The sequence below is a fragment of the Felis catus genome, chromosome B3 (assembly GCF_018350175.1).
Source record: "Felis catus isolate Fca126 chromosome B3, F.catus_Fca126_mat1.0, whole genome shotgun sequence".
NCBI classification, from domain to species: Eukaryota; Metazoa; Chordata; class Mammalia; order Carnivora; family Felidae; genus Felis; species Felis catus.
The window spans coordinates 111,200,661-111,223,248 of record NC_058373.1 but is presented as its reverse complement, the minus strand read 5'-3'; the positions used below and the strand labels follow the sequence as shown (position 1 = coordinate 111,223,248).

General features: G+C 45.6%; 2 long non-coding RNA genes across 5 annotated transcripts in view; both read right to left on the bottom strand.

Annotated features, from left to right (window-relative positions):
• Positions 1–15,405, bottom strand: part of LOC109500879 — a 70,283-nt gene extending 54,878 nt beyond the window's left edge. For 3 of the 4 annotated variants that reach the window (XR_006599690.1, XR_006599688.1, XR_006599689.1), the window contains exons 1-2: positions 14,507–15,405; positions 3,265–3,451 (exon numbers count right to left, since the gene is read on the bottom strand). This is a non-coding gene — a long non-coding RNA (uncharacterized LOC109500879). The remainder of the gene's footprint in view (positions 1–3,264; positions 3,452–14,506) is intronic. The other variant, XR_006599687.1, reaches the window with a different exon arrangement.
• A 2,263-nt stretch (positions 15,406–17,668) lies between these two features.
• On the bottom strand, positions 17,669–21,594 carry LOC109500878. The gene is made up of 2 exons (XR_002158699.3): positions 21,432–21,594; positions 17,669–17,705 (listed from the first exon to the last, which is right to left on the bottom strand). It is a non-coding gene; the product is annotated as an uncharacterized LOC109500878 (long non-coding RNA).
• Positions 21,595–22,588: the final 994 nt, after the last annotated feature.

Sequence of the window (22,588 nt, the reverse complement as noted above, 5' to 3'; positions counted from 1 at the left end):
GATGGCTCAGTTCGTTAAGCATCCAACTCTTGGTTTCGGCTCAGGTCGCCTCACAGTTTGTAGGTTCGAGCCCTGCATCGGGCTCTGTGATGACAGTGTGGAGCCTACTTGGAATTCTCTCTCTCTCTCTCTCTCTCTGCTCCTCCCACATCTCTCTCTTTCTCTCTTTCAAAATAAATAAACGTTTTTAAAAATGCTGAAGTATTTTATTTTTTTTTAAGTTTATTTATTTATTTTGAGAGAGAAGGGGAAGGGCAGAGAGAGGAGATAAAGAATCCTAAACCGGCTCTGAGCTGTCAGCCCAGAGCCCTGACAGCTCAGAGCCCCACACAGGGCTCGAACTCATGAATGGTGAGATCATAACCCGAGCCAAAATCAAGAGTCAGACACTTAACCGACCGAGCCACCCAGGTACCCCAAAATGTTTACATATTTTAAAATAAATCATAGCATCATAATATTTCATCCCTAAATACCTTCTCCAAAAAGTGAGAACATGTTCCTGCATAATTGCCTGACTTTTGGCCAATGATACTGCAAGAAAATTCCCCCAATCAGAATTCAGGAACGATAGCATTCTCCTCACACATACCTTGCATATAAGCCTCCACTCTCAGGATCTTGTTTAAATGGCAGTAGCAATAGATCGGCCCTTTGTAAATGAATTGAAGCGGACCGATTAAAACGGAGAAATGCTCGTACCTAGCAACTTACGATAGAATAGGTTTCACCCATCTACAAGGGAGGGAGAATACTGTGTGGATGGGTTACGCAAGAAATAGCCGTGAGCCAGAGACTTCCAGTATCTGCCACGTTGGCAGACCAGCAGGGCCACTGGCTCCCTTTCCCAAATTTCTGCTGGAAAAACTACAGAGGGAAACTGGGATTCCGGGAACCAACACCAACAACAATAACTATAGCAACAAGGCTTGAGAAGCCCCTGGGGAGGTGGCTCACACCAGGGCCTTGCCTTGTGCACTCTCCGGCACACAGTACAGGACAGAGCCACCAGCGCTTCTGGGGAATGTGTGCTTCCTACCTGGAGCGCTGTTACTCCTTCAGAAGAACAACAGCAAACCACACAAGCCACCCGTGTGATTTGAAGCAGAAGGATTTGAACAGGGACAAACAGACCAAGAATCTAAAACAAGCCTCAAGTAGAAATAAAGAGACAAAAGATACGCGGGATGAAGCAAGAAGTGTAAAGAATGGGGCCCCTGGGTGGTTCAGTCGGTTGAGCGTCCGACTTTGGCTCAGGTCATGATCTCGCAGTTCGTGGGTTTGAGCCCCGCGTCAGGCTCTGTGCTGGCAGCTTGGAGCCTGCTTCAGATTCTGTGTCTCACTCTCTCTCTGCCCCTCCCTTGCTCATACTCTGTCTCTCTCTCTCAAAAATAAAATAAACACTGAAAAATTAAAAAAAAAAAAAAGAAGTGTAAAGAACACGTAGAAATATTAGGTATGAAAATGCTAACCGTGAATAATAGACACAGGGCCAGGCTAGGACTGAATGACACCCAAGGACAAAGCAAAAGAGAAAACAAGGTAGACCTGCACAGGCAGATACTGGTCTCACCACCCCCCACCCCTCCTGCCCCAGAGTCTGGGGTTTGCCTGGAGAGCTTTCTCATAAAAGGGACTGGTAGAGAAGTTGGATCCTGTCTCCTGTGCACCTGCTACACCACGCTTGCTGTCGCTGGACCTACAACTTGGAGGTCCCAGTCCCTTCCCACCTGATCCTTTGGCCCATTGCCTTCAGGTGGAATTTCTCCCTCTAATACCCTACAGATGGGACCGGCTACACAGTGTGCAGGTCCCCATGCAAAAGAAGAGTGTGATGCCCCTTGTTAAAAAAATATATATGTATGAAGACTTTCAAAATGGTGACAACACAACATTAAACCAGTGGTCCAGGAAGCCTACTCAGTCCATAAGGGTCTGGGGGCTCCCCAGCCTGCCCCCAACCCCACCCTTGCAGCTGGGGGTACATCAACGAGCTTTGGGTTTGTTACAGAGCTTCCTTCACCCCTTCAGCCACCCACTGGGTGGGATCTGTCAAAATCCATTCCCAGGCCATATCTCCACGTGGGCCTCGGGCTCAACCCCACCAAAACTCAATCCTCGTCTCACCAGTGTCTTCCCATCAAATGAATAACCTTAGAGCAGTTTCTTTGGGAACCTCTTGAGGCCCTGAATTGTCCCCAGGCAGGCACTCAGAGCCGCTCTCCCTTCAACCCCAGCAACAGGGACAGATGGCTGCTGGCAGCCGCTCTGAGGTGGGGTGGGGTGAGGGTCTCAGTACCAAAAAGGAAAATAAAATAGGATTCATCCCTTCCCCAGAGCCATCAGTCCACAAAACTGCACTGTCAGAAGGGTGCGTAGGTGGCTCAGTTGGTTGAGTGCTTGACTTCAGCTCAGGTTGTGACTTGAAGTTTTGTGAGTTCGAGCCCTGCACGGGGCTCTCTGCTGTCATCACAGAGCCTGTTTCAGATTCTCTGTCCCCCTCCCTCTCTGCCCCTCCCCCGCTAGTTCTTTCTCTTTTTCTTTCTCTCTCTCTCAAAAATAAATAAGCATTTTTTTAAAAACTTGTGTTACCAGAAAAGCCATCAGGCTTAGAGGGCCCCAGTGAAAAATTTAGAGTCAGGCTAGGGAATTTTGTTTTTCTGTTGGTTAAAAAAAAAAAAAAAGTGGATGATGAGGTAGTTCAAAGAGCCATTAAACCCCACAATGAAAACCTAAGAGTTCTGGCAATCTGCATCCTCTTAGAGCGAGTTCTGATTTGAGCAGTGGGAAGGCTTGTGTGTTGGGGGGAAGGGGACATAAAATATACATAGCATAAAATGTTAACCATTTTAATTATTAAAAACATTTTTTTTTAACGTTTGTTTTTGAGAGAGAGACAGACAGACAGAGTATGAGTGGGGGAGGGGTAGAGAGAGAAAGGGACACAGAATCCAAAGCAGCTTCCAGGCTCCGAGCTGGAGCCTGACGCGGGGCTCAAACCCACAAGCCATGAGATCATGACCTGAGGCGAAGTCAGACAATTAACCGGCTGAGCCACCCAGGCACCCCACCATTTTAATCATTTTTAAGTGCACAATTCAGTGACATTAAGTACATTCACACTATTGTGCAACCCTCACCCCTATCCATTTCCAGAACTTTTTCATCGTCCGCAACTGAAATTCTATACCTGTTAAACAATAAATTAAACAACAGTTCCCCATTCACCGTCCTCTCAGCCCTGGAAACCTCTTCTCTACTTACTGTGTCTATAAATGTGTCTGTTCTACGTATTTCAGGTAAGTAGAATCCTATAGTATTTGTCCTTTTGCATCTGGCTTCTTTCACTTAGCATGATGTTTTCACTTGGAATCCATGTCGTAGCACGTGTCAGGATTCCATGCCTTTTATGGATAAATGATAGGGTCCCAGGATGGGTCTGAAAATTAAACTGACAAAAGACAGAATGACAGGAAAAATCATACAAAAACTTTTTCAAGTATGCTTCGCACCCAGTGCAGAGCCCAATGCGGGGCTTGAACTCATGACCCTGAGATCAAGACATGAGCTGAGATTAAGAGTTGTATGCTTGACTCACTGAGCCACCCAGGCCCCTCCAAAATTATGCAACTTTTATTAAATTTTTTCATGCACTTGGAAGCCTTCGCAGGAGATAGAGACCTGAAGAAGTGAACAGAACACGAAGCTTTATACCTTTCAGACAAAGAAGCAGTAAATTTGTAAGGATTTGACAAGACAAATCCTTAGGCTAGGGGGAGTAAATGGTGAAGAAATCACGAGGAAGATAAGGGTTAATTTAACAAGGTTTGTTTCCACAGATTTCTCAGCCCCAATCCCCTGGCCTATAATGATAAGAATGTCTTCCTTCCTCCTGGTACAGGGAGGGTACCTTTCACATGGGGGTTTTGTGACCTGTTTTAGAGAAGAAGGGCAAGGGCCCAGGGGCGGTCAAAGCAACCTTCCTCCTTCTCCTGTTTCCTCAAACTCCTTCAGCCTAAAATATTCAATCTGCCAAGGTGCTGTATTTTGGGGTCGCATGTTCTGAACACAATCACTTGCCCACACCTTTGTCAGGGGCCCTTTTGCTAAACTCTCCTCAATTACTCCATTAGAGTATCTCCTGCCGGGCACTGACTGACAAGAACAGAAACCCTTTGGAGCCAGGAAGACAAGAATTCAAATCTTGGCCTTTTTTGCTCAATCACTCAGATGGGTTCATCTCTCTGAGCCTCCCCTCCTTCTATGGTCAAGTGGAGATAATGACATAAATGGGCTTGTGGGGTGGATAGAATGGAAGAGCAAACGTGAATGCCCAGCACACTGTGTGTGCCCAGTAGTGCCAATCCCCTTTCTTCTGCTGAATGGAGCTAGTCTTTGGTCCCTCTCACAGCCTCCATTGGCTTCTCTGACTCTGCTGCCCGTGACTACTTAGAGTGCCCAAAGTGGTGCTCCATCCCTGGTCTGCTCAGCCCTCATAATCCACATCTCTTCCTTGCTACCTGAGTAGCCCCAGAAGCATCCTCGAAGACCCCATTGAAAACCAGTGCATCCTTTTGTCCCATTCCTTGGGAAGTCTTTTTGCCCCTAAAGTAGGTGAAAACATGTTACCCAACAAACTCCTCTCAAACTTTTATTCACCCAAACGTTACAATCCCAGGTAAGGAACTGGCTTGACTCCATTAAAATTTACAGCTCCTTGAAGTTTGAGGCTGAAAACAAATACTCAGGACACTTGGCTAGGAATTTCCCCATGGGCTGACCACTTAGCTTCTGGAATCCTGGAGTGGTGGGAGGCCGCACGGCAAAGAGCCAAAGCTGAGAGTGTGGCTTCTGGAGTCAGTCTGCCTGCTTAAATGTCAGCACCCCCACTCACTAGTTGTATGATTTAGGCAAAGAACTAATCCTCTCTGATCCTAAATTTCCTCATCTATCAAATCAGAGTATACATGCCAACTTCACGGGACTGGGGTGGCGATTACATAAAATAATCCAAAGTACTCCGTACATTGCTGGGTACACGATTCATACTCAGTGAAAGTTAGCTATTAATAATTTCATTTCTACTCCACACTACTAAGGACGATCCATGAGTGCACAGCTGGAGACAAGGGCTCCAGGCAGATGTCTTATCTACTGTATGTATGTATGTATGTATCTATGTATGTATGTATGTATTTAAGAGAGGGCACAAGTGAGCAAGAGGCAGAGAGAGAGAAGTGGGGCTCACTGGAAGCAGGGCTCGAGCTCACCCAAAGGGGGGCTTGAACTCACCAGATGTGGGGCTCGAATTCACGAACCGTGAGATCATGACCTGTGCCAAAGTGAGATGCTTAACGACTGAGCCACCCAGGCGCCCCTATCGTATTGTTTTTAAATCTTTTTTTTTTTTTTAACGTAGGCTCCATGCCCAGTACAGAGTCCAACACAGCCCAACACAGGGCTTGAACTCACAACCCTGAGATCAAGATTGAGCTGAGATCAAGAGTCAGACACTTAACCAACTGAGCCACCCAAGCACCCTCGTGTTGTTTTTAAAATAAGATTCTTTTTTGTTTTAAAAGTCATGACTATTCATTGTGTAAAGTTTGGAAACTAGAAAAATATATAAAGAAGAAAATAAAGGTCACTTGTAATCTTACATACAATTACAACCACTAATTGTTTTTGGTGCCTTTTCTTCCAGATTGATATACATTTATGTATATCACATGTATTTGTATTTATAGATAGTTTTTATATACCAAGAATCTGTATACTGATTTAATCACTGCTGTGCCCTTTTCCTTGTGCCATTGGTCTCCTAAAACATGATTTTTAACTTAAAACCATCTGTTAGTTTGGTTGCACGTACATCTTTAAAATCATATAGTGTATAAAATAACATTCTAAGGGAGGAATATGGCTTTTTCCCACACTCACATTGCATGACATAATTCATTTGAATTCTTCCCATGTCTCTTGCACGTTATGATTTTAAAGATCTTTCCTCCCCGGAGCCACTTTTTGAGTTCTCTGTCAGCTTTCTAGAGGGTGTTACCTTCCCTTTCATGTAAATTGTTTGCGTTTCAGCACTTTTTAAACCTATTTGCAGTCACTGGAAATTTTATCCTAAACCACAAGTGAATAGAGTTAGTTCTACCTAAAACAATTCAGTTTTTCTTTTTGAATACAGGATTCAATAGTAGAAGGTAGATTTTTCATGTGCCGTGTGATCCCTACAACATAACCATTTAGTTTGTTTATTTTTTATAGCTCTTTAAGAGTTTATTTTTAGGGGCGCCTGGGTGGCGCAGTCGGTTAAGCGTCCGACTTCAGCCAGGTCACGATCTCGCGGTCCGTGAGTTCGAGCCCCGCGTCAGGCTCTGGGCTGATGGCTCGGAGCCTGGAGCCTGTTTCCGATTCTGCGTCTCCCTCTCTCTCTGCCCCTCCCCCGTTCATGCTCTGTCTCTCTCTGTCCCAAAAATAAATAAAAACATTGAAAAAAAAAATTTAAAAAGAGTTTATTTTTAGTCTCCACACCCAACGTGGGCCTCAAACTCACAACCCCAAGGTCAACAGTTGCCTGCTCTACTACCTGAGCTGGCCAGGGGCCCCAGTTCGTTTCCTTTAAATGTTACATTTCTAACAAGTTTTACATGATACAATATTCAAAAGGAAAGGTAATTTTTCATTGACATTTAATTTTCCTTCTTAAGACAGAATATTACCTACTTAAGCTGTTCCCTATTAATGGATACTTAGAGTGTTTTTTAATATCTCACGAAGCTGATTTTTGAAATGGCTTGGCGAGGAACTAGGAATGGGGAAGAAGTCAAGATCCACTTCAAGAGGGAACCTATACTTTTGATTGTACTTAGCAGCATCTCTGACTTCTCTGAATACTAAGCAAGTTCCTTCCACCCCCTTTCGAACCAATACTGTTCTTCGACTCTGGCTGGTGTTCAGGGGGCTGAAGCCCCAGGCCCAGGCGCCGCTGACAGGCGGGGAAGGAAGGCACAGGATGAGATAATTCTTCAACCAGCCCCTGTTTGTTCCTTGCTAAACTCCAGATGCCTCAGGCTCTACTGGCAGCAGGGACACAGCCCAAAGGATACGCCTTCAATCCAGCAGAGAATTTGGCCATCAGGCCACCTGCTCAAGCTTACACACCCCATGGTTTCTGCTGGCCAGTGCCCCGCCCCTTTGCCAGTTCCTTATATTACATAAATCAAGGCCCGAGACCAGCTGAAGACAAGTCAGGACTGAAAAAGGAAAGAGAATTAGAACAGGGGTAGCCAAACAGAGGCCTCTGGCCCAACAATGTGACATCTGGTATTGGAATTATCCCAACAGACAAATGCACCTTTGATGGGCGACTACGAGAGACATTGACAGTTGATACTTTGGGGTCTGGGGATGTACAGAAAGAAAAGACCATTTCTCTCTTGAAAATTCTACCCAGTTGCCTAATACCTCAAGAAGCTACCCAGTTGGTTTTGCAGAAGTCATCCAAACCTGGCAGAGGGGTGAGTTTTTCTTGGTGATTGAGAATTCAGAATGTTCAGAATGAAGTTAGAGGCAAGAAACTGCTGAAGAAGTTGGGTTCCACCCAGTGGTATGCTGGTAAATGTTAACAACAGGTTCTCAAATGGGGGGTGGGTGGGCAGCAAGGAGCCCTGATTAGTAGAGTCTCCTACTTTCCATGGTGTCACTGAATGCAGAGTTGTAAAGGTGTGAATTGAAGAGTATTTCCACCATACAGATACAATACATAGAAACAACTTCGAGAGCATAGATAATAGTATTGAGTAGTAAAATAGTTAAGATGTGATGTTTTAAGTAGTTATTTTACTCTGCTTTCAATATAACTTATTTAATTGCAAGCTTAACTTCTTTAACTGATGACATGTAAAATTCCTGAAAGTAAGTCAGCTTTCAGAAGCCACTATAAGCCAGCAAATCATTAAATAAATAAATAAATAAGTAAGTAAGTAAGTAAGTAAGTAAATAAATAAATAAATAATCCAGCACACCATTTGGACTTCCAGCCTCCCCTGTCACTGACATGACCTCTCGGTCCCCACTCCAATGTAGAACTAGCAAAGAGACCTCGGGCAGAGTAACAAAGCCGTGCTAAGTTTGAATCGCATTTGAACTGTTCCCTCGTTTCCCCATTTCTCTGATGACCCAACCTATATTAGTCAGGGTTCAACAGAGAAACAGAGTCAATAGGAAATGAGATAGGGAGGGAGGGAGGGAGGGAAAGAGAGAGACAGAGACAGAGAGAGACAGAGACAGAGAGAGACAGAGAGATTATGGGAACTGGCTCATACGATTATGGAGGCAGAGTCCCACAAAAAGTTGTCCGCAAGCTAGAGAACCAGGAAAGCCAAGAGTCCCGAAGGTCTGAGAACCAGAATCTCTGAAGTTCCAGGGCAGGAGAAGAGGAACATTCCAATCTGTCTTGTAGAAGAGAGAATTCCTCCTTCACCTTCACCTTTACTTCCATTCAGACACCCACCAGATTGGATTAAGCCTGCCCACATTGGTGAGAATGGGTCTCTTCAGTCCTCCAATTCAAATGCTAATCTCTCTCTTCACAAACACCTAGACATAATGTTTTACCAGCTATCTGGGCTTCCCTTTGCCCCGTCAAGTTGACACATGAAATGAACCTCACACAACCCTAACCTTTCTTTAAAATTTGTTTTAATGAGGGGCCTCTGGGTGGCTCAGTCGGTTGAGCAACCAAATTTGGCTCAGGTCATGATCTCGCACTCTGTGAGTTTGAGCCCCGCATTGAGCTCTGTGCGGACAGCTCAGAGCCTAGAGCCTGCTTCTGATTCTGTGTCTCTCTCTCTCTCTGCCTCTCCCCTGTTCATGCTCTGTCTCTCTCTCTCTGTCAAAAATAAACATTAAAAATATTAAAAAAAAAAATTGTTTTAATGATAACATTTGGCAGATGTGCATATAAGCAAGGCATAGACATTACTATAATGAGCACCTGTGAACTATTCAGTTTGAAAAGTAAAACATTACAGATTCACCTGAAGTTTCCTGTGTGTCTTCTTCATTATGTCCCCCTCCCTCTTCTTCAGAGGTGACCACTGTCCTGAATTTGATGTTTACCATTCCCATGCTTATCTTCCTAATTTTAGTAATATGTATTTATCCATGTGTTTTTGTGCATATGTGGGTGTTTACATATGTATATGTGTATATGTATTGTTTCCAGTCTCTTTACAGATAGGAAAATTTAAAACACTCAGACTCCAACTTGCTTGAATAAAATATCTTTCTCATTATTATTTTTTTGTTTGTTTGTTTCTGGCTCTGAAGAATGAAGATCACCAAAAACAGGCTTATGGATAAAACTGGCCTCTTTATTTCTAGCCTAAGGATAATTTAGAAGGATGGGTGCATGGCTGGCCTGCAGGACTGGAATAAATGCTAATGAGCAAAGAAAAGTTGTTGTTGTGGGGTGCGGTTTTTTTTGGTGGTTTTTTTTTTTTTACTTCCAGATAATGGCCTGTCTTCTGTTTCACTGTGAATGCCATAGATAGCAAATCATGGTTGTCACTTGAATTTCCATCTGGCTTTTCCTTGTCATTCTGTATAAATGCCGCTGTGAAGACGTCTTATTCATTGAATCCTTTACTAACCATAATTTTCATCCAAGAGGTAAGAGTTTACATAGCATTTCTATTTTACCCCTTTCTTAAAATGACAAATATTGACAAACATCAAGGCAGGGAGATGTTTTTTACGCAGATTGTCGTAAGCTAAAAATCACAAGATGGAGATTTGTGATTCTTTTTTGAACTTGATTATAAAAGTTTTTATCGAGCACTGTCAGACGCGTAAGCTGGGGAGAGACTTCAGATTTATAACTTGGTCCTAAATGGGCAACAGCAGACATAAAATCTTGGAATTTAATATCAGCTTTGAAAATGTTAAATTGAGAGTTCGAGCCGTTTTTACTTTATGAACTGGCACATTGTAGAATGCACGGGCTGTATTGATTTCTGACAGAAGAGGCTGTCTCTAAAATGGATTTGAGCCTTTTCATATTCCATTTCATCCTAAAGGCACATTTTAAGCGATGTCCTCTTCATTTCCATTTAGTGTGTGTGACTTAATTGAAGAAGAAAGAAAACAGCTTTACAGAGAAGGACCTTTTCCCAGAGCCTGTTGGGGTCACTACAGGGGTGGAGAATAAAATTAAGGAAATCTGCTAAATGACCTGAAGTTCACGCCAAGGATTTTTTTTCCCCCAAGTATTTCAGTTCAAAGCAGATTCAAAACCATTTCCTTGGGCTATTTTTGAAACAGAGCGACAAGAGGAAAACAAAGTCCTTTGTGTCACTCCTCAATTTTTTGGCCCACCATCCCTGCCTGGAGAGGCCTCCTCACCACCTCTGCCTGCCTTTCTCACTTTCTGGGAATGCAGTTCTGGGCTCAAAAGTCTTGGAGATGGGGACCCCAAGCAACCTTGACCTGGTGAGCAGTGAAGGACAGGGCTGGGAATATGCTTATCAGGGCAGAAACCATGTTAACATCAGTTGCACATGTCATGGGACAGTTAACCAGGGTAGCTTTTACACTCAGGACTCCAGCCCACTGGTGTCTATACAAAGACCCAAGATCGGTTGGCAAAAATGCCATCCTAAGCAAGTTTTGGTATAGCCTGTGATTAAAGGTTGTTGGAAAGGAGCCTCTGCCCCAAAGATAACCTCTGTGTTGATTTTCTATGATTGCTGTTACAAATTACTGCAAATTTAGCAGCTTAAAACAACACAAATTTATTCTCTTACAGTTTTGGAGGTCGGAAGTCTGAAATGGGTGTTGTGGGGCTGAAATCAAAGTCCATGTTCCTTCTAGAGGCTGTAGGCAAGAATTGTCACCTTTTCTAGCTTTTAGAGGCTTCCTGATGTCTTGGTTCATGGCCCCTTCTCTTTCAACTTTAAAATACATCAATCCAACCTCTGCTTCTGTTGTCACAGTTCCTCTCCCAGCTTCTGACCCTCCTGTCTCCCTTATAATGACCCTTGTGATTACATTCGCTCTATCTGGATAATCTAGGATAATCCCCACACTCAAAACCTTTAATTTAATCATACATGCAAAGACCCTTTTTCCACATAAGGCAACATATTCACAGGTTCTGGGGATTAGGGCGTGCGCATCTTTGAGGGAGGCATTATTTAGCCCACTTAACCAATACTAAAGTATTGGCACTTAACCAATACTAAACTGAAATGCTGCCTTTTGAGAGACTTTCTTTCAGGCCTTACATTTTATATATTTAAGAGTCTTTTTTTAAAATGCAAACATTCTGTGTCTCCTTCTCTCTCTGCCCCTCCCCCGTTCATGCTATGTCTCTCTCTGTCCCAAAAAAAATAAATAAACGTTGAAAAAAAAATTAAAAAAAATAAAATAAAATGCAAACACTCCTGGTAAAGTGATGGCAAGACAGCCATCTTGAGAGAGCCCTGGCCAGCTCTTGAGTTCTTTCTGCCCTTAATTCTTCTATCTACTGGGGCTGACTTATGTTGGTTTATGGAAGCCCCTGTGAGGTGCGCCCGCCCTAGCCCTAAAACCATGAGAAAACAAAGAAAATAAGATTATAAGATTACATTTATGAATCCATCATTTACCTGATCAGAACAGAGATACCTAGAGTCATCTGAAAGAGAAAAAAATAGCTCTCACAGCTGGAAGAACACTGAGTAACCAGATGAAGGGGATTATTCTGGATGGTCTCAAGCAGAAGCAGGGTGGCCTGGCAGGAAGTGTGGGAAAGAAAAAGCACAATGCTTGCAGGTCCATGTAGCAGGGATCTCTGCCCATCTGGAGCTGTTCTCCTTCTTCCCTACATTGCTCTGTGACCCGAGAGGCTGGCCTCCACAGATTGTGACCCAAGAGGCTGGCCTCCACAGATCGTATCAAGCTCTCTGGCTTCTACTTGGGTTCAGCCAATGCGAGGCACAAGCAGAATCAAAGGACAGGAGGAGCGAGAAGCCCAAGTATTTCTTCCTCAGTTCCCTCCCTGCTAGACAGCTTTGGCAATGATGTGTTTCTTCCCATCCCGAGGCCTTGGATCCTGTGGAACTGCTCTCTCCCTCAGGGCCGCAACTACCGGCTTCTCCAGCTTCTGACAACTGCTTCTTCCTTTTGCCCTGGAGATGGTAATTACTCCCAAGGTTGCCAGATTGGGGCTAGATCAGGGGTGCTTCATCATCTCTCGTTGGCTTCAAAACACATTGGAAAAGAATTCCTTCTTCAGCTCTCTGCAATCACTACACTCTTTGGAGTATGCTGTTTATCTCCTGGCCTGATGCCTGCCATATTCCAGCACTGCCCAGAAGAGAGTGAGTACGCCGAGTTTGATGGGGGCATGCGTCCAGCCGTTCTGGCAGGTACTTCTTTCTGGTAAAAGCGGTGGCCCCAGACCTTAGCACTCAATGCCGTTAAATTCTGGGCTTCTCTGCCTGACACCCTCTCTGCACTGATTTCAGAAGCCCTGGACAGCCAGTTGCCGCTTTGACTTCATGCAGCTTCTCATTCTGTGCGAGAAAAGCACTGAGTGGGCTCCAGTCACTTCACCAGCTTTATGTCTTATTGTACATTAATAAATTGGCTTTTTTATTTGTATTGCTCCCTGAGCTTTGTTCCTATGAGTGATCATCGCTCATCCAGTCAAACTGAGGGCATGAGACAATGGAGCGTGTGGAGTAGCAGGGCTGGGAACAGACCAGGTGCTGGACCATAGTGAATGCCCCAAGGTAAATGCCACCTTGCCAGGCTGCCGGGTGCCCAGGCCCTCTGGCATCTCTTGCAATATCTGTCCCAGCACACACTCCTTGCAGACTTCTATAACCTCTAATGTCCTCCACTGGGCCAACATTTTATGATCCTCCCCCAAGCTGTTATCGTCTAACACCTTGCAGGGATTATGACAGCTGGCTCAGAGCCGGAACACGTGGAAACAGGACACGGCTCAATGCCGGAAGAGGGTGGGATGTGGGAGGGGGACAGGTGAGGCGATGAGGCAGGAGGAGGTTGACAACAAGGGGGCTGTCAGCTTGACCTGCTTCACTTTTCTGCAGCTGCCCCCCGGGAGCTCTCATTCCCTGCATGCCCTCTATGGGTCCAGGTTCTGGTCTCAGTTCTGCTACTACCTGTGTGAACTTTATCTTCTCTAGATATCCGTTTCCTCAACTGAAAAGCGAATGCTACAAATCCATGAGTCCATTCCACCTGCATTTGTCATGTATGTTCAAGTATTGCAAAACACATGCATATCCTAGTGGCATTTAGCTGGGAAGTAGAGATTCAGTCTGAAGTGGGCTCTTAAGGCTTTAGATTTAGAGCCCAGGAAGTCACATGAACTTAGGCTTAGAATCCAGCTCTACTACTTACAAGGTCTACTATGTGACCCTAGGCAAGTTATTTAACCCCTCTGAGCCTTAATTCCCTCATCTGTAAAGCAAGAACAATGCTGCCTACCTTACACAAAGGTAAAAGATTATATGAGATAATATATGTGTGCCCCAGACCTAAGCCAGGGTCTCCCGCCATCCAGTCTCTGTATGAACTTACATTTTAAATTTTTTTTTTTCAACGTTTATTTAATTTTGGGACAGAGAGAGACAGAGCATGAACGGGGGAGGGGCAGAGAGAGAGGGAGACACAGAATCGGAAACAGGCTCCAGGCTCTGAGCCATCAGCCCAGAGCCCAACGTGGGGCTCGAACTCACGGACCGCGAGAACTCACAGACCGCGAGATCGTGACCTGGCTGAAGTCGGACGCTTAACCGACTGCGCCACCCAGGCGCCCCTGAACTTACATTTTAAGAAGACAGTCCTAGAGGCGAATGTAATTCGTCCTGCTTTCTGATCACAGAAGTATCACTCAAAGATCGTAAGAGAGGGTCCAGTCTATAACCCACCGTAACCTTTCATAAAATATCTTTTATTCTTCTGCCCAATTGCCCTGCCCCCACTAGAAATCTCACAAAACTCTCCCAACGGCACTTGACTTACCGAGTCTAGCCAAACAAAACGAAACAAGCAACAGAAAAGGATGCGCAGTTTAATTTGATTTTCAGATACACAACAAACCTTTTTTTAAGTACTAATATTTCCCATGCAATATTTGGGACATACTTATACTAAAAAAACATATACATTACACTAAAAAAATTACTGGTTTACCTGAAATTCAAATGAAACTGGTGTCCTGTATTTTATCTGGCAACGCTCCCTAACACCCATCTCACAGATTTTGTTTTTCTGTTCTTCATTCCTCCCCATCCCATATTTGCGACACAGGTTGACGGAGCTAAGTTTCTCCCACTTCATTTTCAGATTTTCATCTACGCTCTGCCCAGCACCGGCATCCTCCACAATGAGGGAGAGCTTTGGAGGGGGCCCAGTAAGAAGAACCCTTCCCTTTCCCCCTGCTTCCCTGATCCTCCCTCTACAGCCACTCCCCCAGTCCTACCTTTGCAGAAGCTCAGTAGCCAGGAGGACCTGAAAGGGTAGGAGAGAAGAGAAGCTCACCGGCAAAGACCAAATTTTTGTTAGTGTTAGGGAGTGGAGGTATCGCTCACACGGTTAAGAAATACGGTAGTTAGCTCAGGCTCTGCAGTACGGTAAACACAGACGGCCTGCTCTTCGTCATCCTTCTCCTCCTCGATATTCGGAGCGAGACGTCCTTTCCCAGCCTCCTAGACCAAATCCAAGGCCTCATTCTCCATAGAACACTCCAGAGACCTTAAAAGAGGCCCGCCCACCCCGGGGCTCCTGCTGAGATGCTGCAGGAGTCCCAAGCCCCCTGGGTCTGGATCCACACCAGCCCGTGGTAGCCTCCGCTCCAGGATGGTCTCAGCTCCATTACTTTGAAGGCCCAGGTGGTCACAACATCGCTTTGTTCTCGGGGTCACGTGACCCACCCAGAAAGCTCAAAATTCCCAAAGGCCCCTGATGAGCCAAGGGGTTCCTTCTGGGACGGCGGCCTTGGTTCTCTTTAAAGGGGCCGCTGGGCCGCTGTTGCCAAAGGCAGTACTCTTCCTCCATCCTGGGGCCACCTGAGGGAGTTAAATTCCCATTTCAAAAACAAAGCCCACTGAACTGGAATAGTGTTGGTCCTGAGTGCCAGCAAGAGCCTTGCCTCATTCCCAAAGGGGTACTGGGTCCATTAAAGCTTTTCACAGCTGATTGCTCACCTGCTCTTTATTTTCCACTTCACTCGGTGCACTAAACAGTGTCCCGGAGAGAAGGACCCAGCAGAACACATCAATAAAATTGAACATTTCCCCCTCAATCCTCTTTGAGGCAGACCCTCCAGGCTGTCTCGATGGGGAGATACAGCTTCATTTCTTTCCTTTTTTTTTTTTTTTTTTTTTTCCTTCTTCTAAGAGCGGGAATCCAATCTGGGACAGATCAGACCCAGGGCTTTAAAAAAAAAAAAAAAAAAATGGCACCACAATCATTTCTCCTTACAACTACCAAGGGGTTTCTCCGCCGTTCTTTCTTCCTATATCATTGCTACTTCCCAAAGAGCATCACATAAGAAACAGAAAGAACAAAAGAAGAAGGCTGGGTGGCATGGTACACTTCCTAATTTCAATTCATTTCAGCAAACATTTGGTCAGAGGAACCAACCCACCACAGGGGATACAAAGCAGGGTAAAGCCAGAGCCTGCCCTCCTGAGGCCCACCGTGTGGGAGACTCGAGACATAAGCAGCACAAAAGCAGCATTGAGAGGGGCTGTGTGCACAGGAGGAACAGGGCAGGACGAGGGATGGCTAGAAGGTCTCAAAGTGACCTTCAGAGAGGAGCAGCGCTGTTGTTTGTGTGTGTTGTTATTGCGGTGGCTTTTGTTTTTGTTTTGTTTTCTCTCCTTTTCTATCCCCCCTGTGCCTTCTAATCAAGCCCATCCTTAGTCTACTGGGTTGGCTGAGCTTGAACTTGGTAATCCTCCAAACCCTTCAGTATTCCTCCCACTGTGACTCTAGAAAACAGACCGTTTTGTCTAGCTTTTCCTATAGATGTTTCTGTCCAGAAGAAGTGTAGCATGCAATATATATATATATATATAGTTGTTGTTGTTTTGGGTTTTTTTGTTTGTTTGTTTTAACTGAGCATTTACTATGGTAAGCACTAAGAAAATGGTTCTGGAAAATAGTCATGAGCAAAAACACCTAGAGACTCCCCCCTCCCCCCCATTCATGGTGCTCACAGAGCAGTGGTTCAGCATGGAGTTAAGATTACAAATGCACATACTTTGGAGGTGCAAAGAGCCGGGTTGTCTTATCGTCCATGAGACTGTAAGTTAATTAAATTCTCTGTGACTCAGTTTGCTGATGTGTAGATCACAGACAATACTACCCGGCTCATAGGTTTGTCATGAGGTGTTGGCAAGGTGTGCAAGGTGTGGGCGCATGGCAGGAGCCCCTGCTAGTGGTAGAGATGGTATTCTAGTGCCACACATTTGGCACCTCGTGATAACACTGACGACACTACCGTGCTTTGCTGTTTTCACATTGTGTCCCATGTGTCTGTTTCATTTCACCCACAACATCATAAGCCCCTTGAGGACATAACAACAACCGAGCAGATCATAAGTGCTCAACAAATAGCCATTGAGTTCGGATTGCGGGAGACTGTGGAATTTTTCTGCAAAGCCACGGAGGTTTCCATTTTAGGCAAGAGCGAAGGGGGCCGGAGAATTTCCATGGCCGAAATGCCGAATGCACTTGCTCGGCGGATAGGGCAGAGGGAAAGGCAAAGTGAATTTCGACGGTGCTGTGACAGCGTCCTGTGACAGAGAGCCTGCAGAGCAGAGGAGAACACAGCTGAATAAACCTGGGGCATAGAGGCGAATGCAGCTCCACAGGATGAAAGATAGCAGGAGGTCCGTATGAGACTGAGAAGGAAACTGTATTACTGCCCAGAGAGAGGCCATGGCCGCTCTCTAGGTGGGTGGTGCTCGGGGAATCCCACGATGTGGGATCAAATGGAACAGCCATTGGGGACAACCACCAGCTTGGAAGGCAGGAAAAGTAGGTGATCAGTAAACGAGTAATTGAGTCAAAAGATGCTTCTCTCCCCCCCACCCCCCTACCACCTCCGCCCACTGGCCCTGGAGAGGTGGCTGGGCTGCAGCCACCGAAGAATAACCTGTGGGACACTGAGAAATTGGAAAATGTTTCTTGTCCTGAGAGATCCCTACAGGTTAGCTGGCAGAGAGAAAGTGGTCAATAAATTTTTGCCAATGATTATTTGAGTTCTGAGCATCAGAAGCCTATAATGTAGCATTTAAAGGGGATTATTTAGGCCCGTCTCTTTGCTTACATGTCTGGAAACCAGTCCAGAGAAGTGAAGTGACTTGCCCAAGGCCATACCGGTAGTAAAGAAGTTGGGAATCCTTGTTCGGATCCCCCAGGACTGGGCTCATTGTTCATTCTTTTTTTTTTTTTTTTTTCATTGCTCATTCTTTAGGCAAACCAGTCTACAATGAGCAGCAGCTCTGTTTCTTGTGGTCAGGGCCCCAGCCACACCTTGACCTCCACTCAAGCTCAGATGACTTCAATGTGGAATTTTCTTTTTCCCAAGTTCTTTTCCAACTGAGTAATGTGGTTGCGTCAGCCTTGTTTTTTCTCCTGTAGTTCTCAGCCTTGTTCTCTCTCCTGTAGCTCTTTAAAAAAAAAAAAAAAACACAAAACTTTTTTTAATGTTTATTTATGTTTATGAGAGAGACTGAGACAGAGTGTGAGTGGGGGAGGGACAGAGAGGGAGACACAGAATCTGAAGCGGGCTCCAGGCTCCGAGCTGTCGGCACAGAGCCAGACGTGGGGCTCGAACCCACGAACAGCAAGATCATGACCTGAGCGAAGTTGGCCGCTTAACCCACCAGCCACCCGGGCTCCCCTCCTCCCCCGTAGTTCTAAATATGTCTTTCAAAGCTGGAGAAACCTCAGCGAGGAAACCAACGTGACTGTCTTCAGACAACAGAAGCCTTAGTCAAGCTCAGCTATTATCAGTTATTAATATTGTCATTAACATTATTTGGTCGCCAACTGTTGGCTAGGCCCAGGCGGTGACAAACCAACAGCTAAGGTGGCCCCCATGGCGCGCACGGAGAGCAGGCCTGCCGCTCTGTCCCTTGTCAGACACCGCAGGTCTCCGGCAAGCCCCCACAGCAGGCACAGGAAGAAAATAAGCAAGTTGATGCCGGCCTGAGCTGAGTCATCAAGGCTCAGATGGGAGAGTCTGAGGGAAGGTGGCTGGAGCGTCCTGGCTCTGTGAGCAAACAGCTGAGATGGAGGTTGTAGAGAAATCACTCCCTACCCCTCCCATGGCCGGAGCGCCCCCCCCCTCCACCCCTGCAAGTGATCCGCAGAGCCCAGGGTGAGCCCGGGCCCCTCAAATTGGCATTTTATTGCTGAATTTTAAAAGGTATCGGTCATTGCCAATCTTCTGTTTTGTATCTTTTAACCGTTTTAAAATTGTGCGTTCTGTGCCCTGAGGCGATTTGAACACCAAGGGCAGCACTTTATAAAACAAATAGATAATGAGCTGTATCCCCTTCCCGGCAGGATGGAGACGTAGGCAGCAGGGGTGGGGTAGGAGGGGACACCGAGAGAAGCCTTCTGAGGGTTTTCGGCCTGCAGGGCCTCACTCCTGCTGGTCAATCCTTCCCTTATTCCTCCTATGGTTTCACGCTGGGCTTCTGAGCACCAGCAGGAGCCAGAAAATTGGAAGCTAGGAAGTTCGGTGCTGCCCAGGCCAGCCTGGCAGAGCCAGCTTGAGAAGGCGGGATTCCTGCAGGGACTGTGTCTTTACAGAGTTGTAGAGAACACAGCCCCACAGTCACGGGGGGAGAAATATGACTGAAAGGAAAAATCGAGATCTGGGGGCTCCTGGGTGGCTCAGTCAGTTAAGCATCTGACCCCCCCCCCCTTTTTTTAATGCTTTTATTTACTTTTTGAGAGACTGTGAGAGAGTGTGAGTAGGGGAGGGGCAGAGAGAGAAGGGACAGAAGATCCAAAGTGGCCTTTGCACTGACAGGCCAACAGCAGCGGGTCCCATGTGGAACTCAAACCCACGAACCGCAAGGTCATAACCTGAGCCAAAGTCAGACACTCAACTGACTGAGCCACGCAGGCGCCCTATAAACATCCGACTCTTGATGTCAGCTCAGGTCATGACCTCACGGTGGTGAGATCCAGCCCAGAGTCGAGCTCTGTGCTGAGCATGGAACCTGCTTGGGATTCTCTCTCTCTCCTTCTCTCAAAAAAAAAAAAAAAAAAGCAAGAAAGAAGGAGATATCGGACAACAGATGTCCATAGCACACAGGCACACAGATTTGGCTACTGTGTGTTCTGGCAGGATGTAGGAAAGAGAAGTGAGAGCCAGACAAAAAGTCCCAGAGAACAACCACACATTTCACATTTGCTTGGTGCTCTGTGGTTGAATCAACACTTCCCTTCCCTGGAAAATTCTGCCTAAGTAATATGGCTTCAGGGAAATGAAGTCCTGGGCCATTTTAGGAAGGGAGACCTACACTTGCTGAGAAACACAACTGTGAGTGATAAAGGGAAAGAGAGCCCTATTTCCTGACTCATGAAGGCAATACAGTATTTAACAAATACCATTTGCTGATGCAGTTCTGACAAGGCCACTCAATAACCCATGATTCTGACGACTCCACTTAAGAATCTGCTTGAGCCCAGACTTCAGCTGCTATTAATAGAGGTCATGTTGTTGGCAGGCTGAAGCAGGTTCTGTGCACAGGAGAGCAAATACCAAGTGGGGGACCCAAGACACCACAGGTATTTCAATCTAAGTCACAACATCATTTCAGCCCAATTCCACTGCCCTCGGGGGCCTGGCCGACTTCCTGCCATCCCATCTTCATTTCTACCTCCTAAATAATACTTCTTGTGCTGTTTTATTAGATTATGAAAGGTATATACATACTTATTTCAGGAAACTCAAATAAAAGGACAGAGTCCCCATATCCTGCTCAACCTTGCTACAAACCCTCATGTCCTTTTCTAGGCGTATATGAATGAATATTGTGTACGATTTTTAAGTGGAATTATACTGTTTTATAACATACATTGAAAATACCTCTCTCTGCTTATGATACACTTCTATAGCATCAGTTTTATTAAAATCAAGCGTTTTTAAAAATGATATGGATGTACCATGAAGTATATTTACCCAATCCCTTATTGTTGGACAGCTAGATTGTTTACAAATGTTATTATTATGGGGTTCTCTGGAGTCATGTCAAGGTAACACAAACACACCCCTGGATAATGGGGTTACTGTAGGGTAGTGTAATGGCCAGAATGTTAGGGTAAGAAACAGGGGCACAGTACAGAAAAGGGGCTATGAGAGAGAAGAACTGCCCTCAGAAAAATATTATTTCTGTCTGACATCATGCAGACCACAGCTGGAACCCTGGAGTTTTTCTGGGCTCTTCTCCCAGTTCAGTGGAGATTTTGCCATTTGAATGACATAAAGAAGCCTTATCCATATGGGTCCTGTTGTTTCCATGTGGTGGTGGTAGATGGGTCACTAATTCCATTAGCTTTGATTATGTATGTTTCAGTAAATAACTAGATAATAAATCACCCCACAACTTACTGGCTTAAACCAATCATCATATTTGCCTGTGATTCTGTGGCTCAGCAAACAGGGCTGTATCGGGTAGTTATTCTGTTCTACAAGCCATTTTCTGGGGGCAAGCACTTGGCTTCCTTTTACATGGTGGCTGGGCAGTAGGTCTAAGCAGAACATTCATATGTCTGGCACCTCAGCACTTCTCTACATGACCCCTCTCTCTCTCCATATGGTTAGCTTGGGCTTCCTCACCACATGGAAGTCTCAGGGTAGCCAGACTTCTTACATGGCAACTGTTTCCAAATAGGACAAAATTGGAAGCTACTGATGTCTTTAAGGCCCAGCCTTAGAAGATACACAATGTTACTTCCAATGCATTCTATACGTCAAAGCCAGTCTCAGGGTCAGTCTTTTCCAAAGAAAAAGGACATAGGCTCTGCCCCTGGATGGAAGGTGAGGCAAAGAATGTGTATCCATCTTAACCTACTACAGTAAATCTGCTGAAGACAAAAGGGTTACGAGGTTCTTGCGTAATTAAGAAACAGAACACTATGGCGTTGCAAATCACTAAGACCCAAGTGTGGACTCATCCAGCCGGAAGAGATTCCCCCAGTTCTGAGCAGTAAACCAAAAGAGACCATTACCAGATGGCATGTGGGAAATGGAATCTTTGGCAGAACTCACACCCAGGAGACGGTAGTGACGCCGATCCTGTCCCACAGCCCCCACCCACAGTGCTGGAGGAGGGCTCTTCAGCCCAGCTCCCTCCTCTGCTGTGGAGCTTACTTACCCCTGGGTTCCAGCAAGGCACCTGCTTCTCCTTTTGCAGATTCCTCACTCCTTAAGTATAGTAATTCTTTCCCAAGCCTGCATTATATGGGTTTTGAGATCTTTGTGAGATCCTTTGCACTGAAATTACAAATACTGGTTCTGCAAATGTTGATATGCTTCCTCAGACTGGCAAAAGAAAAGAAGACATAGGTTGCCTCATGAAAATAGTGAATTTACCGTGTAAGAGTTGATCATTTCTTTTCATATGGGGGCCTTGAAAAAGCTGAAATCCCTCGCCCGTCTTGGGCTCTAGAGGTCTGTGTAAATCAGCCACTCACTCAGGGAAAGACCCTGACTGCCCCCCTCACAAGTACTGTGATGCCACAGGGAGTTTCTTGGTCACACCTACTCCCATCTGATTGTTGGTTCTATAGTTTCTTACAGGCTTGTCCAAGTGCTGGGCTGGCCCACACTTAATATCAAGTCATTCATTGCCTGATTCCCACTGGACTGATAAAAAAGATGCTGCCATTTGGGCAGTTCCTTGACACTTTATCTGAAATGAAGCCATCTGTGGGATACTATGCAGGCAAATGGGCCACATCATGGGCAGGAAGTTGCATCGTCTATTGTCATCTACACACAACCTTGGGCCAAGCCATGGAGGTCTACTCTGCAGAAATGTACAGACCGTGGCCTCTTTAAAGGGGGCTTAGACTGGGGGCGCCTGGGTGGCTCCGTCGGTTAAACTCATACTCTTGATTTCTGCTCAGGTCGCAATCTCACGGTGTGTGAGTTCAAGCCCCGTGTAGGGCTCTGTGCTGACAGCAGAGATTCACTGTCTACCTCTCTCTGTTCCTTCCCTGCTTACTCTCTCTCTCTCAAAATAAATAAACTTTAAAAAGGGGGGGGGGGGAGCTTAGACTTAGTGTCTGTTTGCACTCCAAACTGATCAGATAAGGGCTGACCAGCTCTTTAATATTTAAAGTTTCTTTTTCACAGTCCAGCCTGAAGCCTTGTGCCCATTCGATTTGTACTGCCACATACCTGGCTGATGCTGGTGAATTGAGACAAATATCATCTATTCAGAACTGAAAATGACTCCATTTTTCCCTATGCCTCCCTCCAACCATAAGGCAGTGCTCTAAAAGCTGGGGGTGGGACAGATGCCTGCTT